This window comes from Lissotriton helveticus, chromosome 12, assembly GCF_964261635.1.
Source record: "Lissotriton helveticus chromosome 12, aLisHel1.1, whole genome shotgun sequence".
In the NCBI taxonomy this organism is placed as follows: domain Eukaryota; kingdom Metazoa; phylum Chordata; class Amphibia; order Caudata; family Salamandridae; genus Lissotriton; species Lissotriton helveticus.
In genome coordinates, this window is record NC_136073.1 from 481195240 (window position 1) to 481213477 (window position 18238).

Consider the following 18238-nt stretch of genomic DNA (forward strand, 5'->3'; position numbering starts at 1 on the left):
TCTCTAACCAAGCAAGGAGTTTACCTGTCTGTTCCCCATGTTCATGAATCTTGTGGCATGTGGAGGTATACCGTGCTTTAGCCGCTTCCGTCAGAAACTGTTGGTAATCGAGACGCACATCGCGAGTGAGTGCTGCATTTCAGGATCACAGGTGAATGCTAGGGCTTTTTCCCTGGATAGGATATCCTCCTCAAGTTCTGTAATGTGGTTGGTGAGTTCTCTTTTATGGCCAAGCATCAACGATAAGGCTCTGCCTTTCATGACAGCGCCGAATGCACCCCATATGACTCGGGCTGAGGGGACTGACCCCACGTTTTCTTTAAAATAACAGGCAACTTCTTTGAGTAGTGTCTCCTTAATGTGGGGTACCTTGAGCACCCATGGGTTTATAGTAAGGGTGGTGCGTTGCCTGGGCTGGTAGAGCGTAAGTGTTGTGAGGACGGGGGAATGATCATATACACACTTTTAAGGTCAAATCTCAGGGGGATTGGAAACTGGTAGAGATCACTATGGGATCAGGGGGGCAGTCAGCACGTGAGAAGTTTTGTAGATAAAATCAATCTGTGAACACAAAGCACTTACTCAGAGGTAAAGTGGCAGTCTATCTATGCCATAAGACTTTAAGGGCAGCAAAGGATGTCCTTTCTATCTAAAGGCTTATTATACACATTGGCTCTCCACAAAATGTCGAGGATCGCTGCTTTCGCTGTCATCAACAGGGGATGTGAGGCAGATTGCATATTTTTTACACCTGCCAAATGGTGGTACAGTTTTGGGAAATGATGTTTGCTGCTCTTAGTCTCAGTCTCCAGATTAAGATCTATCTGGAGGCTTGTGTGGCACTTTTCGGGTTTGTTAGTAAGAGTCAGGGCTTTGGGATTGCCGTTTATAGAGATAGGTTCTCTAATTGCTTGCTCACTGTTTCCACAGAATTGGAAAGCATCTAGGGTTCCAACATACCAAGAGTGGTATAGTAAAATGATTAGACAAAAAAGTTTGAAGAGGCGTATGCAAGACGTGTAGGGGTTGTTAAGAAATGTATTCAATCATGGCAGTTTATGGATGAAATAGAATAGGGGGCCCCTTATGCAGTAGCAGTGCAAGTGTCAGCCTATTTTTTCTGGTTTTTGATGAGGGATTGAGGTCATTTTAATAACAGGGAGGGGATTTAATAGGGCACTGTAGCACTTTCTTTCAGATGGCTGATGGCTGCTACTATAATTGTACTGTATATTTTGTCTTACCATTGTATGAATTAGTGATTGAGGAGGTGGAGATCTAATAGGGTACAAAGGCACTTTGCAGATAAATATAATATATTGTATTTGTTTTGTCTTTTAATGAATTGGCTGTCCCTGAACCTGTGACTGATTATGTATTTCTTATATATTCTGTTGACAATATAAATAGTTATGTGTATTTTCTTTCCATGGTATGTTTTTCTTATGTAAATGATCTTGGATTCTGCTCAATAAAAAAAAAAAAATATTTAAAGAAAAAAAAAGGAACCCAGTCAGGACATCGGGGATTATATGCTAGGCCTTTGCTCCAGGATGGCAAAGTATATGAGGAAGGTAAGCAAACATTTGGAGTCCAGCCAGGAACTGTCAAAATAGCTGTACAAACAGAAGGCAAACCTGGCCAAGTACAAACCTGGCCAGAAAGTGTGGGTAGGTGAGCCTGTGGCTCCCAGGGCACCCCAAGTCAAGTGGACAGTTCCCCATTCCATACATTAAAAGGTGGTGATGCAGTCACCTACTTGGTAGCCCTGAGCATCCCTGACACCTCCACAGGGCGAGTTATGTTAATTGACTTAAGCCCACCCTATGACCAGACGGATATGACCATTTTGATGGTGATTGGGGGAATCAAGGAGGAAGAACGTGAGCCCCTTCCAGACCCCTTGTTCCACCATGTCCAATATGGCTCATAGGAGGGAGGAGTACATTCCTCACATTGACAGGCCAGCAGCAGAGGGATTGTTGCCCACTACTGTGACAGTTGATGAGCTGTTTTCTCTTACACTGGATTAACCCAGTGGTGTGTCCATGACATGGACACAGATGACAGCTTGCTTGTCAAGAGTAAAATCTTCAGGCTTTCAGATAAGGCAAGGCCATGCATCAAGGATTAAGTTTCCAAGAGACTGTCCCTGTGGATGATTGAGCTTTCCAGCAGCTCATGAGCCAGTATTCCTGTGCTAGACCCGAAGTCACACTACAGGGAGGGACACCAGAAATGAGGGTTTGTGTGGACTACACGGGGCTCGATGCTGTCACTAAAACTGATGCACACCCCATGCCCAGAGAAAATGAGTTAGTTTACCAGTTGGGGGTTGCTAAGTATCTTATTACTTTTTGACTTGACATCGGTGTACTGGCAGAATGTCGTAACTGAGAAGCTAAGAAGATGTCAGCAAAATCCATCCCAGAGGGCCACTTTTAGTTCACTGTGGAGCCCTTTGGCCAAATGAATGCACCTGACACCTTCCAGAGGTTGGTCAACCATGTCCTGTCAGGTCTGCCAAACTTTATGCAGCATACCTTGATGATATTGCTATATTTAAGTCCACCTGGCAAGATCACCTGACTCACCTGCGTGAATTGCTTCTGGCACTGCAGCAAGCAAGCCTGATTGTCAAGGCATGTAAGCCCCAGATAGGGCAAGGTTCTGTTTGGTACCTGTTCCACCAAGTTGGCAGGGCACATGAGCAGTATCTAGCCCTTAATAAAAAACAATATAGCCTGTGAACATCTTAAGACCCCGACTTAGGTGAGAGACGTTTTAGGACTCACAGTATTCTATAGGAGGTTGCCAGTGGATATAGCACTATAATGAGCCCCTGACTGTGCTGACTTCTAAGAAGCATCCCAAAAAGTACATATGAACCCCAAAGTGTCAAAAGATCTTAGACACCCAGAAAGCGGTGTTGTGCACAGCACCAGTGCTCAAGATACCAGGTTTCAGCAAAGATTTTCTAGGCCAGACAGATGCTTTGGTACATTACATAGGGGTTGTACTGACACAGGTGAATAAAGAGGGTCAGGACCAACCATTTACATTTATCAGTAGATGCCTTATTCCCAAAAAGGAGCATTGGTGTGCCATTGAGAGGGAGGATTTTGCTGTGGTTTGGTCATTGAAGACGAAAAAATCCTACTTGTTTGGTACGCATTTTCATTTCTACACAAACCACAGACCTCCTTACAGATGACAAGAGAAAACCTAAAATTGTTGAGTCGATCCATTTCCCATGCAGTATATTAACTTATCAGTGGAGCCCAGATGTGGCCTTACCATGTCAATGCAAATGGCCTTTGCAGCGTTTTCTGTTTAGATGATGATAACTGCCAGGGACATGACTAGTTGCTCCTCACCTTTAGTCTGGGGGAAGGGGAGTTTTGCAAAATGACCTCTTTTTGGGTGGGCTCCCCTAGTTTTTCCTTTTTTTGGGACTCACCTGCAAATAATCTTGAGCTCTAACATGGGGAAACTACTATCAAGTGCAAGGGCCCTGGCCCCAAAAATAAGTAAAAATTGGCTTAAACCCTGATTGGCACATTTAACTTTCCTATAAGGACATAGTATATGGTGCAGAAATGCACCAATGTCAATAAAAGTTAAAACACCACGTATGGCCTTTAGAACCTATTGTGGTATCCACTGTAGTGCACTGAACACATAGCTCTAGGGCTACCATGTGTAGCTTGACTGCTGCAGTGTAATACCTGCAGTATGACCTGTCAACAAAACTCTTTTTGACAGGTAAAAACCTCCTTTTTAAATAGTAATGTCACCCACAAGTAGGCTTTGTAGCCCACGAGGCAGGCTGTGTAGTATTTAAAAGTGGGACAAGTAGAAAACTATTTTCACTCTGGCATGCCTAGCTGTCCTCTGTAGTTAACTAGAGTGTACAATAACATAGTAATACTGCTGTTTGGGGAATGGACCAGCTAGAAAAATAATTAGACCACTTATTTGTTAATTGATATTAAAAATTCAATTCAATGATGAAGTTAGATTTTAAATAAATATTTAGGAAAAGTAACTTTTAGAAGTTTACTTTTTTCTGCCAGAGCCTTCAGGAGGCCAATTAACCTTTTACTGCTGGCCAGCCTGTATGTGGTCTGAAGGAGGTGTGCCTGAGGTGTGACATTTCTCCCAGGAGCTACACAATAGAACAATTTGATTGGCAGGTCAAGCTGAATGGTCAGGGAGGACTCCTTCCAGCTCATTGGAATAATCAGGGTGGGGACTGTGGGCATCCTATAAGCCAGACAGTGTCATATCCTTCCTGACAGGTCTGTGCGAGGTACATATAAAATGTTTTGCCCTTAAAATGGCTCAGAGAGAACCAGAGCACAATTCCTGTGTATCCCCTGTCTAATTGCTGAGGGACCCTGTGTTTGTCCTACCAGGCTTCTGTCTCCTGTTTGGTTGTGGCCTAGGGCCAACTTCAATTTGGATTTTAGTGTTAGATTTGGGAGGACACTGGTGATTTCCTTAGTACCCTCCCCAGGCCTCAACAAATCTACTACCCATCGTATGGCAAGTCAGATTTTCTCAGGGTGAGCTATGTTTAGGGCCTACTCCACTCTTCTGGTGAGCTGACAAACAACAGGTGTTCTGTTCACTCATAAAGGGAAGGAGCATTAAAGATGCCTTTAAATCTTGTTTTTATATTGTCACATTTATTCTGTGTTCTGAGACTGAGATCAAAAGTCATTTTAAATCTACAATTACTTGTCTTTCTCTGACTGCAAAGTTCAGGGATATTGTAACTTGAAATGTCTGACAAACTTGCTGTACAAAAAGTGTGAAATGTAAGGCTGTAGGATGTCATGTGTTAGTCTAACACACATTTGAATAGCCAAAACGTGAACTGTATAAACATTTCAAATTAAATTTCAGTAGTTATGAAAACCCTTGTTTTGTATTTCCGTGTGATAAAAAAAAATATTTTAATAGGATGAAAACAAATTAGAACACTTTCTTTGGTGATGTGCAAATGATAAATATGTTTGATGAAACCCAATTTCCACAGGTAGAATATTTATACACTATATATTTCTATACATAAAACTGCATGTTAGTGGGGAAGTTTTTGACAATTTCAATGGAAAATGTGCTGTCTGTAAAAGACACTGCAATACCACCTCATGCTTTAGGGATATATTGATTGAAAGTGAGATTTAAAGATTAACTGAGGAACATTCCTGCCCCCGCCCTGACAGCTATGTTATTAGTGAACTAAGAGGCAGGTCAGGGGTCATGAGTACCCTAGATGTGGGCTAGATTCTTTTTATGCATGGAACAAACATTGAGGGGCATATTTATGAGTGGAGATGCTTTGCGCTTGCACCCGACAACTTGGTGCATGCATAACACAAGCCCAAAATGTGATTTATGAAACCATTCCAGGTCACCTTGTGTGGCCTTAATTGGCTTCATAAAGCAAATTGATTGCTGCGTTGCATGTCTCTGCATCGGGGAGTCCTTCCATGGGTGTTTTGTGGGTGTTCTCATACAACATTCATGGACTTTGATGCATTTTCCCAGGTGAGATGGAATGAGGAGACATGTCTTTATTTGTCATTGTTACTTCTTCTTTCTATGTGTTCTGAAGCACACATGGCATAAAGAAATGCTTCAGGGGATTGTTTTTGTGCAGGAATGTGCCCCTTCCTACACAAAAAGCATCTTACTTGAAACACAGGTACCCTTGCACCATGCTGCAAGGATGCCTGCACTTGCCCTATGCATAACACAACAATATCTCAATTGGATTCAATAAAGCGGCAGATATATTTATATGTACAAGACATTACAAAGAACGTGGATGAAAAGGAAGAGCTACTCAGAATTTCAGTTTTTAGAAGTGCATATAGCATTATATATTTAAGAACATATTTTATACAAAACAGTCAAAGCAGCACTGGAGGCATAGAATGCGGTGGCAAGCCAAGGGGGCTTTGTGCACTCAGTGATAGTGAAGCAAAGAGTGACGACGCGAGTGACAAGTGGGTGAACACAGCGAAGGACGCAAGGTGACACAGTGAAAAAAACAGTATATACAAAAACAATGGTTCGTCCTCAGCGGATGAGTAATTGATATTTGATTGAGAACCAAAGTAGATGATGCACCATGAGTCGCGCTGTATTGAGGGTCAACGGCGTTTCAATCCTATCTAATCAGGATCTTCATCAGGCCCGGGTTGCCGGATTGGGTGAGTGCTGCAAGGAAAAGGAAGGGACAAGTAAGGCGCCGGGGAGGAGGGTCAGGTACGGGGCGCGTTGGCAGGGAAGGAGGGAGGGGATGGAAAAAGTGGCTAGCATAGAAGTGAGGGCTGCATAGGTCAAAGGCCCCTCAGTAGGATCAATCATGGCTGGAAGGGGATGGGTAACACACAGTGGACTGGTGTGCCACGAGTGGTAGGGTAAGCTGGACAACAAAGTAATTTACCGTAGTGGTGACTTGCCGGCTTAATCCGCAGTTTCTAGTAGTGCGGTGAGGTTGGGAACCCTGTTGTAACGATGCGATGGGAGGGAATCCGGCTGATGTCAACGTGGGCTCGCGCCTCCTGCCACATGGCATTTTGAGTATGTTTGTAGGAAGTCAAACAATAACTACTGGAAATGTATGTAAGCCAGGGGCTGGGAACATTTACTCCTTTGGTCAGAGATCGACCAGAAGTGTCTATCCCCCACCCACAGGCTGGTGAACTCTACAAAGCCAGGTCTTTACTTAACCTGCCTTACAACACTTTCAGGAACTGCAGAAGAACAGAAGAGTACTGTACTTGCTGTCAGTGACCTGCGATTAGTTTTAAAGGACTTGACCCACTCCCGCTTCTACCCAGGGCAAAGCAGTGAAATCTAAGGGGCATATTTACAAGAATGCCATGCAGCGCAGTGCAGCAATTCACATTGCTGCACTGCACTGCGTGAAAGGGAAAGGGCAGCAATACGTCATATTTAAAAAAATACTGCACCTTCGTCGCTGCACTGGCGTCATTTTGACTGCCTAATGACAACGCAGGCACCCTTGTACGATGGTGCAAAGGGGCCTGTATGGCATGCAGGATTGTTTTTGTGCAGAAAGGAGCACCTTCCTGCACAAAAACAATCCTGGGTGGCATATACATCTTTCTGTGTGTGCTGCATTCTGCTCACATTCTGCAGCACAAAGTTGAAGTAATGAGGAGAAATAAAGATATTCTCCTTGTTATGCCTCCCCTGAGAAGCCTTATCTTTTTGGCGCATTCCCAGGTCTGCACACACTTAACCCTAGTGCTTCCTAGGGGAGGGAACTAGAGGCTATGAGGTGTTCAGGGTGGGCTGGCCTCCAAGTTCAATATGTATATACAAAAGAAGCTACGCTGAATACATCTCTGATTCTATATGTGAAAACAGGCACACTACACTTGATTAAGTGGGGTGCCAGGCAGCTCAAAAATTATGAAGGACTGTCCTCACACACCACCAGGTGTCATGCTTTATCATTGGCAGTCCTCGCTCTCTAGAAACTGCGTTTGGTAGAGAGCGGTCCTTCACCTGAAGACAGGGAGGCACTTCTAAAAACTAAGGGGGGGGCCGTGATAAAGTGAGAAGTTAAACATCAATGCAAACACCAAACTCCTAGGTCTACCACTTTTTGTAGATCTGGGAATGCTGCAAAGACAAACTATGGGAGTAGCATGGGAACACCCACGTAATGCCCATGGAACTCCTTCCCATGGCAGAGTAACTCAATGCAGCAATTTACACTGCTTTGTGTTACTCCAGATTTATGAAGGCACTTAGGGTCTCACAAAGTGGCCTTGAAAGGCTTCATAAATCTAAGTATTGAGTTGTGTCACTCATGCACCATGCTGCGTGTGGCAAGAGCAATGCAACAGGGCTTATAAATATGGCCCTAAGTGTCAATTGGTTTGCTTGGACAGCAGAAGAAAGGTTGGAAAGCTTTGAAAACCTTTCCTCCAGAGATCCAGCGGGTTCTTTGGGAACAAGTATTCGACAAATAGTAGTTCCACAACATCGGACAGAATATCAGCCTCATCCAAAGCTCCAGTGGGACCAACCTGCTTCAAGTATCCAGTCTTCGGTGCCACAGAGGAGGCTACAATTTTCAGCTGTGACTATTCAGAGAGGGTTTTTCTTCTCAAAAAGTCACAAAATCCTTTTCTGTGTAGGCATAGAAGAAATTTCAACACTTTTATTTGAAAAATTGAATAAACCCCTTTCTGAAGTGGGATGTAGAAACTTTTGTGAACTTTTTGACTTCCAGAACTTTTACTGGGAATATTCATTGGTGTATCCGACCAGGTTTCAAATCAAGTCTATGCCACGGTCTACCACTTTCAGAGCCATATGGTGCTTTTTGGTGCTATTTTCACTTACCTCTTTAAAAATTCATATCTTCTGTTCCTCTCACTGGATTTTTGTCATTTTAGTCTTAATTAGCTCATAAATGCATTCTTCTCTTTATAGTAAAATTGGTTTGCAGAGTTTTATTTTGTTTTGAGTGATTTTTTATACTGTATATGCACTGCTTTAATCACAATGGCTTTAATTTAAGTCTGATTGCTTTGTGCTGCATTACCATGGACCCAACACAGGTTAATTTAATTTAATTTGTTTAACATCTATGTCCAAATAATAATCCACTTTGCTAGAGCATACGTTAGTGAACCATTTTTATAAACTTTCAGGTATTCACTTTATATATTTGTTTAAATGAGGCTCTGTGTTGATTTTCAACCTTCTCTCCTCTGATTGTGATTTTTTTTTCTAATCCAACCTTTCTACACTGCTGAATTTAGAGTGATTGGCAAGGTGGGGATGTTGAACCCCATTAAGGTTAATTTGGTGCATCTCATTTTCAAACTTCTCCTTCTGTCTCACTGTGTTTATCTAGCTTCTTATCAAATTATTAAGATTATCTCCAACTCTAACGTGTTCAACTTGAAGCTTTCTGTGAGACTCCTAAAGCCTTGGTCCTTAGGTCTAAGCAAAGAGTTTTTGCTCCTTTTTATTTTCTCCAAAATATTTGGTACTATTACTTAGTTCAAATCAAATTAATTGTGTCAACTAAAATCCATTGAATCAAAAAATACTTGCAAATCAACATAAAGACTATTTACGCCAAAGCGCTAAAAACACAAAAAACATAAACAAGATTTAGAAAAAAACTGAATTACTATCAAATACATCCGCTGTCTCTTACACCACCATGAGTATTGTGCATGCCCACAGTACTCATGGAGGCACAAGAGACAGCTGATGTATTCACCACATGACAGTGTTCACAAACTCATTCCTTATACGCACCAGCAGTACTAATTATGATAGGAGCCACAAAAAGGTACAATTAAAAAAACAAAGTGACCTGCAGTATATTGGGGAACTACATGGCTGACGTGGGCACTTGCCTGAATTTGTGGGTAGTTGACACACAGTAAGAGGGTTCCGGCGGATAGTACTTGCTTTACCTTGGGACTCACACTATTGTGCTGCAGACATAAGATGACTTTGTCCTGAAGAGACACTAACAATCAGATAGGGTCAACACATCACAGCCCCTTCTTCTCAGTTTGTTGATTGAAGTGATATGTAGGGACTGTGGACCAACTTACACTACCCTACTAAGAACAATTATACATTATGTAAAAAAACAGTGGCATTTATACAGTATCTTATGTCTTATGTGTTGTTAATATATATTTACTATTTGAGCAGGGTGTCATCTGCACTAAAATCACGTTTCACACATCATTACATATGGTTTGTTTGAATATATGTATTTGACAGAACCTACAATTAGTCTGGTGTTTCCTGTTCTTAATTGAATTTGAGTGATGAATATTTAAATTTGGAATTAATTTGTGGATTTCTCCAAATGGCTTAGAGGTCTCTAACTTTACATAAGTCCAACAGGACTATTGTTTATGTAATCTTTATTGACCGTGATCCACCTGAGCATATAGGGTTGTTTTTGTTATTTATTTCTCCACTTTCTAAAAGGTGAATTTTCAGAATTGTGATTTAAAATCTGACTTTACCCTTAAAGCGGGTTTTAAATTACAATTCTTTAGTCACACAATTCGACATTCTCACCTTCTCTTGAATGAAATTATCACTTATTAAATGCAGTAAGGTAATCCAATGTTATCATGAGGGCGAGGTAGGCCTCACAGTAGTGAAAATGAATTTAGGAGTTTTTATCTACCAGGACAAGTAAAACTTAAAAGTACATGTCCAGCTTCGTAAATATACTGAACTTTGCCATATGGCTGTTTAAGGCCTACCCTAGGGGTGACTTATATATAGTAAAATTAGAGGTTTAGGCTTGATAAAAGGTTTATTTTGCCAGGTTGAAATGGCAGTTTAAAACTGCACACACAGGTTGCAATGACAAGCCTGAGATATGCTTAAAAGACTACTTAAGTGAGTGGCACAATGAGTGCTGCAGGTCCACTAGTTGCATTAAAGTTACCGGCCCTAGGTACCCACCTTACTAGGGTCCTACAGGTAAATTAAATCTGCCAATTGGGTGTCAGACAATTTTACAGTGTTAAGGGGAGAGAGTACAAGTACTTTAGCACTTGTTAGCAGGGTATAGTGCACAAAGTCTTAAAAGCCAACAAAAATAGATAAAAAAATGGGAGGGTGAAGGCAAAAGGTTTGGGGATTATCCTGAAAAAGGGCAGAGTGGAACAGTTTCCAATTACTCACACGGAATTAAAAAGTTGAATAATGCTGTCCTTCCCTTCTTTGGATTCAATTTTGCAGTGAGTGCACACAACTTTAGGACTCCCAGCTTGAATTTTAAGAATGGGGTTCTTCATGTCTCTGCACATGTACTTCCAAGTAGGATTTGGGCCAAATAGTTGTCTTATGTCTATACATTTTTCTCATGGTGGGGCAGATTTACAAGCCCCATACGATACATTTGTGCCACCGTTGCGTCACTTTTGAGTTGCGTCATAGCCATATTGTTTACTAGCAGCCCGTCCCGACCTTGTCCGGGAGCAATCAGGCTTCCCGGACCCCCACCCGCCCCGACATTGTGCAGCAGCAGCCCGGCCCCCCGCCCGCCCCGACATTGTCAAGCAGCCCGGGCCCCGCCCGCCCCGTCCCGTCCCCCGCCCGCCCCGTAACCCGCCTGCCCCGACATTGTCAAGCAGCCTGGGCCCCCGCCCGCCCCGTCCCGTCCCCCGCCCGTCCCCCGCCTGCCCCGACCCCTGCCTGCCCCGACCCCCGCCTGCCTGGAGCCTTACCTCAGCCGCCGCTCCTCCCCCGTGCTCGTCATTTCACCCCTCTGCCGCTTACCGCTCCTCCCGCCTGTCCGCCGGTCCTCACCGCCATTCCGCCGTTCGTCACCGCTACTCCCCCGCGCCATGTCCGCCGCTCCTCCTCGCGTTCCTGGACGCCGCTCCTCCCCGTGCTCCTGATGTCAGCATGCAGGTCGCGGCCGGCGCTACTTCGAAGGGACTACTTTTTTTTTAATGTTAATTTTTTAAATAACGCATATTTTTATACTTTATATAGCCTATGTCCATATGCACACCCTGACAATTACAATGATGTATCGGGTGTGTGGATTGGCACTGTGGTTTCCGAGTTTACCCGCCTCAAAGGTGCAAAGTTCTTCCTTTATAATAGTAGTATAGATATAGAGGTTCAATATTAGTGGGGCATGCCTGCCATACTCGCACCTTCACTTGGAAATCCACAGCCATAAGTGACCCTGGCTGTTGTTGGATAGTTCAGGCACATCAAGTCAGCAAGCAGCATTTTCTGCTGTTTCAGGTTGGCCCATGAGAGGCCCTTATCAACCAAATCAAACATTGTCCTAAGGCTGATGAAGGGTCAAGTTGAGGAGCTCTCTCTTCACCTGAATGTACTTTCTACATATCAGGTAGAGTGTGTCATAGACTGTTCACTTATGCCCAGCTCCCTCCTAAATCCAGCCCGTATTTCCCCTAGGATGCTTACAATATCAGCACAAGTTTGGGTTTGGTCCAAGGGAATTTGCTCACCCAATCTAAGAGAGAAGTTAAGGCAATAATTGGCAAGATCTGTGTGGGTAACATTTTTTGTAGATGGGGACAACTACAGCCAACCTCCTCGAGAGGGGAAATATTCACTAATATATAAACTGCAGTGTAGACTGTTCATACTAGTGGGGCCCATAGATGTACCCAGGCATGGGAGACATCTGCAGGCATTTTATCTGAGCGTGGGCCTAATTAGGGATGGCTTAAGACTGCGTCAGAGACCTCCTAGCCATGGAAATCCCGGTCCTAGGGTGTGAATTCAAGATCAATCTACTGCTTCTCTGGGTGTGAGATATCTGGTTGGCTTATGGGTCATCTATTTTACTGTTCTTTGTGTTCACCATCTGTTAAGACAGAGGACCTGATTTAGATATTGGTGGATGGGTTCTCGGTCACAATGGTGACAGATATCCTGTCCACCAAAATATAAATCACATTATATCCTAGGAGATTTATATTTCATTGGATGTAATATCCATCACCATTGTGATGGAGTAACCCATCCACAAATATCTAAATCAGGCCCACAGTCTTTTCTCTGGGATATCACTCCTATATAATGATATAAAGGTGGAGCCATGTTTTGCCACACTCCCAGTTCTGGGTTCATTGTAGACCCATGTGACTAGTTCCCAGGACCTCCTGTTGACTTACGACATCCAAGCCACTGTTGTAGATCTGCTTCTTTTTGTTTTTTATAAAGTTTTTGTTATCCTTCCTGTCAACTCTTTGAGGTTGCCCTTGTCACGCGTTTGCATTGTAATCTTTAATCAACAAAGCGGCCTAGGCCCTTTATGGTAGCTTTGTTGATGGTGTATTTCTTTGTTACTCACCCATGGTAATTACCAGGTGGAAAAAGAACTAAAAGTACCTACAGTAGGTTAAAACAGTAGGAATATAACAATGGGAAACAGCCAGATATTTAATGGGGCATACAGATTTTGGTTCGGTAAACATCAGAAGCTGGACATCATTATCCATAATCTGATGATTATCTTACCTGCTACATTTTGAACACCTCAGTGTCAGATTTTGTATCAGGGATGATAATCATCAAACAATGTCCTAATGTCTCTTATCTTTTCCCTGAACCAACAAAGAAAAACTTGGTTAAACTCCATCAGAAGCATATGTATGGTATGCGAGTGTGAGCTTTTTGGGCATGTAAATTTATTGTACCATTGGTCTGCAAATGAGTTTATAATAAAAAAGGATATGCAAAGTACGGTTGCTCCATTAAAAGTCTGTCTGACCCTTCATGCGAAGTAAAGTAGCCATAACATGTAGAACCATAGACACTGGAGTAATAATCATCTCCTTGCATTGCTGTCTATTCTTTTAACCTTACCAAGGGACCCCACAAATAAATACCTTCAATAGGGATGCCTGATAGGGAATTTTAACAGTGATTTACTATAAAGTCCCTCGAACTGGTACACAGTCACTGTGGTCGTAGTACTCCATGTTTAAGCATGCCACATAGTCTATGTGGGTGAGCATCCTAACAATATTCTCCATGGTTTCAAGCAGGGGTTTACTAGGATCTGTCGCAATAGGCTCAGTACTTTGTATGTACAAAAATCTCTTCTTTTGTTAGTCGGCTGTATCTTTGGTGACATTAAATTTCAGAACACTCACACTCAGGAGGGCTTACCAGTCATGCAGCTCCTGTCCAGATGTCAAATCAAGCCCTATTGGATCAAGTTTATCAAATTAACAAATGTCCTTTATTATAAAACTATACTGTATATTTCAGATCTTATCTTATCTTATCTTATCTTAGGTGCCATTTGTAAAGCGCACTGACGCCGAAGCTTCCTGGCGCTGATAGACAGAGTGGATGAGGGGGAAACGCAGGAAGCGAAGGCCTAGCTAAGAGGGGGGAAAAGATAGGTTTTTAACAATTTTCTGAATTTAAGGAGAGAGGAAGAAGATTTGATGGAAAGAGGAAGGAGGTTCCAGAGTGCAGGAGCTAGATGGGAGAAACGGCGGCCACCAAATTTCTTAGTTTTGTTTTTGGGGGTGACTAGCAAGTCACGGTGGGCTGATCGGAGGTTGCGTGTAAGACAGTGGGGATGGATGAGGGATTTAAGAAACCCAGGGCCGGAGCAGTGAAGGGCTTTGAAGGTGAGACATGCCGTCTTGAAGGCAGCCCTTTGGTCTATTGGAAGCCAATGGAGGCTATAAAGCAGAGGCTTGGCTGATTGCCATCTGGGGGTTCCATGGATCAAGCGAGCCGCTTGATTCTGGACGACTTGGAGGCGGTGTAACAGAATTTGTGGAAGACCGTGATAAATGGAGTTAGAAAAGTCCAACCGGGAGAACACGAGTGAGATGACAGTTTGAGTGAGTGCCGTGGGGGGGAAGGAGGTGACGGACTTTGCGTATCCTCCGAAGTTGGTACATGAGGATGAGATTACCGCTCCAACTTGGGCTTTGAGGGAGAGTTCGGCGTCAATGATTACGCCCAAACTCTTTACTGTTTTTGCTGGGTTAGGGGGAGAACCGAGCTCTGGCGGCCAGAACTGTGGGCCCCAGTGGGCGTGGCTGAGTCCAGGGAGAAGGAGCTCGGTTTTACCAGGGTTCAGTTTTAGTTGATTCTGATTCATCCAGAGTTGGATATGGATCATAACTGCGTGGAAAGTATTAATGGCCTGTGGTGAGTTAAGTGAGAAGATGAGTTGCAAGTCGTCGGCGTAATTATAGACTATGATGTCCCATTTGAGAAGAGATTGAATCAATGGGCGGAGATATAAATTAAATAGAAGTGGGGAGAGGGAGGAGCCCTGGGGGACTCCACAGGACGTGGGGGATTTTTTGGCAGTATAAGGGCCCAGGCGGACCGCCTGTGTTCTTCCAGTGAGGAAGGACTTGACCCACTCAAGAGCGAAGCCCTGGATGCCTGCCTGCTCGACACGGTGGAGAAGGATGTTATGGTCCACCGTGTCGAACGCAGCAGACAAGTCCAGGAGGACGAGGGCTTGGGGACGTCCCGCGTCCGCGTTGCTCCTGAGTGTGTTAAGGACTGCCAGGATGACGGCCTCTGTAGAGTGAGTAGGTCGGAAGCCAGCCTGATTAGGCTCAAGATGACAGGAGGATTCAATGAAGTTTGACAGGCACCGGGTGACATGGGCCTCAATGAGTTTAGAAAAGTAGGGAAGGAGGGAAATGGGGCGATAATTCGACGGCTCTGCAGGGTCAGCGCCAGGTTTTTTGAGAAGGGGTAGTAAGATGGCCTCTTTGAAAGAGGTGGGGACGATGCCGCTGCTAAGAGAACTGTTGAGTAAGTGTAGAATACAATCTGGCAGGTTGCAACATATACTCCGCAGGACAGAGGGAGGACAACAGTCATTGGGGGAACCAGATTTCACACGGGTGGCAAGTTCCGCTAGGGAGATAGAATCCAGAGCGGGAGAGGTGGTGAAGTTCAGAGAATTATTAGAGGAAATATCCAGGGGAGATGACTGGGGAAGGGGGGAATAGACTTTTTGATTTTTATGATCTTTTCCAGAAAGAAGGAGTTCAGAGTATCGCAGGCCTCTTGGGTGGGAGTCTGAGCTAGGAGGGTTCTGTCGTCTGTAGTTAGCTCGTTCAGGACTCTGAACACCTCCTTGGATTTGTCAGCTGCCGACGAGATCCTATTAGAAAAGTGTTCCATTTTAGATGATCTAATGGCTAATTTATAGTCTTTGCGTGCGGCCAGATAGGACTGTCTGGCTAAGTCAGAGTAGTCACGTCTCCAAGTACGTTCTAACTGGCGAGTTTTTAATTTGTGAGCCTTAAGGTCGTCCGAAAACCACCTGTGGGAATTCCGATGCCTTGTGCGAGGGAATTTAACTAAGGGAGCAAACTGGTCGCTGGCCGACTCTATCCAGGAGCCTACGTCTTGTTCTAGTTCGTCAATGTCACAGGAGGGGTGAGAGCTTGGGCGAGAGTCGACGAGGGCAGTGAGGAAACCCTGGGCATCGTATGTGCTCCATTTCCGTGACAGGCCCCCGGCCATTAGGGGGGCGGAAATCTGGCCGGCGACTGTGATAGTGGTGTCCACCAGGTGGTGGTCTGACCAGGCACAGGGGAGAATGTCCGGTAGGGGCAGGGCCAGGTTGCAAGACCAAATCTGGTCCAGAATATGTCCCTTGATATGGGTAGGATGAGAGACATGTTGAGTAAGGTTCAGGTTTTTAAGGGTCTCAAAGAGCTCAGTGGCATGAGAGCCGGCGTTGGAATTGTCGAACCAATAGTTTAGATCGCCAAAAATAGCGAAGCAAGAGTGCATTGTTAACAAGGTAGACAGTTGTTCACTCATGATGGAAGAGAAAGAAGGCATAGAGTGGGGAGGCCGGTATAAGAGGAGGAGGGTGAGGGGGCCGATGTCAGTTTGCACACTGATGAGTAGGTTCTCCACCTCAGGGAGGGGGAGAGAGTAAGAGGAGATAGAGGTCAGGCGTTTAGATATAATGGCTGCCACCCCACCCCCAGGCCGGTCGTCAGGGCGATCGGCATGAAGAATATCATAATCAGGGGGGAGGGCAGCCAGGATGTCTGGAAGGGACTCTGATGTTAGCCAAGTTTCTGTGAGTAGGAGCATGTCAGGGTTGGAGTTAGACAGCAGGATAAAAATGTCCTCAGAGTGTTTCACCGGTGAGCGGGTGTTCAGGTATAGTACCCTGATAGACGTGGAGTTCCTAATAGGCGTAGCTGAAGGTGAGCGTCCGCCTAGATGGAGATGGCCAGGGCGCGTGATGCCAGCAGCAGATATGCGCCGAATGGCCGTTGGACAAGGCGTGGTGGCGATTTTTTGTAGATCTCTGAGGGCTTGAGCTGAGTACGTGATAAGGTAGTCAGCGTGGCATGCCCTAAGGCCCGTCCTGGCGCGGACGGGCGCAGACGGGCTTGCCTTAGGCGCTCCCGCTGCGCTCGTCCTCTGAGCTTCCGGTAGATGCACATGTTTTATGCCGAAGGAGAGGAGTGGGTGGGCGTGGCCTAACAGGGGGCGTGGCCTCTCTCGTGGCCGGGAATGGCGTCAGGGGGAGTCTTATGGTAGGCGGCGCAGCAGCGCTAGGATCCGCTGTGCGTGCCTGATCTGTTTCGAGCGGTGCTCAGTAAAGTGCTCTCACAGACTGGTGAGTTTTAAAAGAGACAAGTTATTTTGTGACAATCAAGATTAAAAAAGCAAGAAATGCGTGAGTGCAACTCCCGGCTTCCGCCTCAGGAGATCGGTCTGTCTGATAAGTCGCTTGTATTCAGCGATTTATATATTTGGCGACGATGGGCTTGGCCTAACAGGGGGCGTGGCCTCTCTCGTGGCCGGGAATGGCGTCAGGGGGAGTCTTATGGTAGGTGGCGCGGCAGCGCTAGGATCCGCTGTGCGTGCCTGATCTGGTTCGAGCGGTGCTCAGTAAAGTGCTCTCACAGACTGGTGAGTTTTAAAAGAGACAAGTTATTTTGTGACAATCAAGATTAAAAAAGCAAGAAATGCGTGAGTGCAACTCCCGGCTTCCGCCTCAGGAGATCGGTCTGTCTGATAAGTCGCTTGTATTCAGCAACATCTTGATCTTTTGTGCATCATACTGATCCCAATAGAAAGTACAATTTTCTTGTTAGTCAGGAAACATTTCCAATCGCTAAATATTTCACAAGGTCCACAATTCCATCATGAACTTTTGTGGAAGTGACAAGCTACAATGTAGCTATGAGCGGCATTTGTAATCTCTCTCTTAGGCCATGTGACAGACAACATTTTTACAACATACGTTCCTTAAAATATCTGTGAAATGTCTCTCATGCCCTTAACAGTATTGGATAAATTTACACACCTTACATCTGTTATAACCCAAACCATGGCCCCTACTAAGCCAGTCCTTCTTCCTTTCTGTTTGAACTACGTACCATCCTGTCTTTAGTAAATACAATTTCTTATATGTTATTAGTGGATTCCTGGGTAACAGGCTGCCTACAGTTATGTCTGGATTTCACTGGAATTAAGGCCAGGGACACAAATGCACATCCCTTTCCTGCCCCAAAAGATCTGCAATGAACCCCAGCACCTGAAGTGTGTGTCCAGGGAGAAAAAGGATAAGAGAGAAAGGGAGAAAAGAAGCAGAGTCAGGTAGAAGGCATACAGCATGGAGCCTAGATCTGCAATGTACTGAATTGGGACCCCGTAATCTTATAAAACA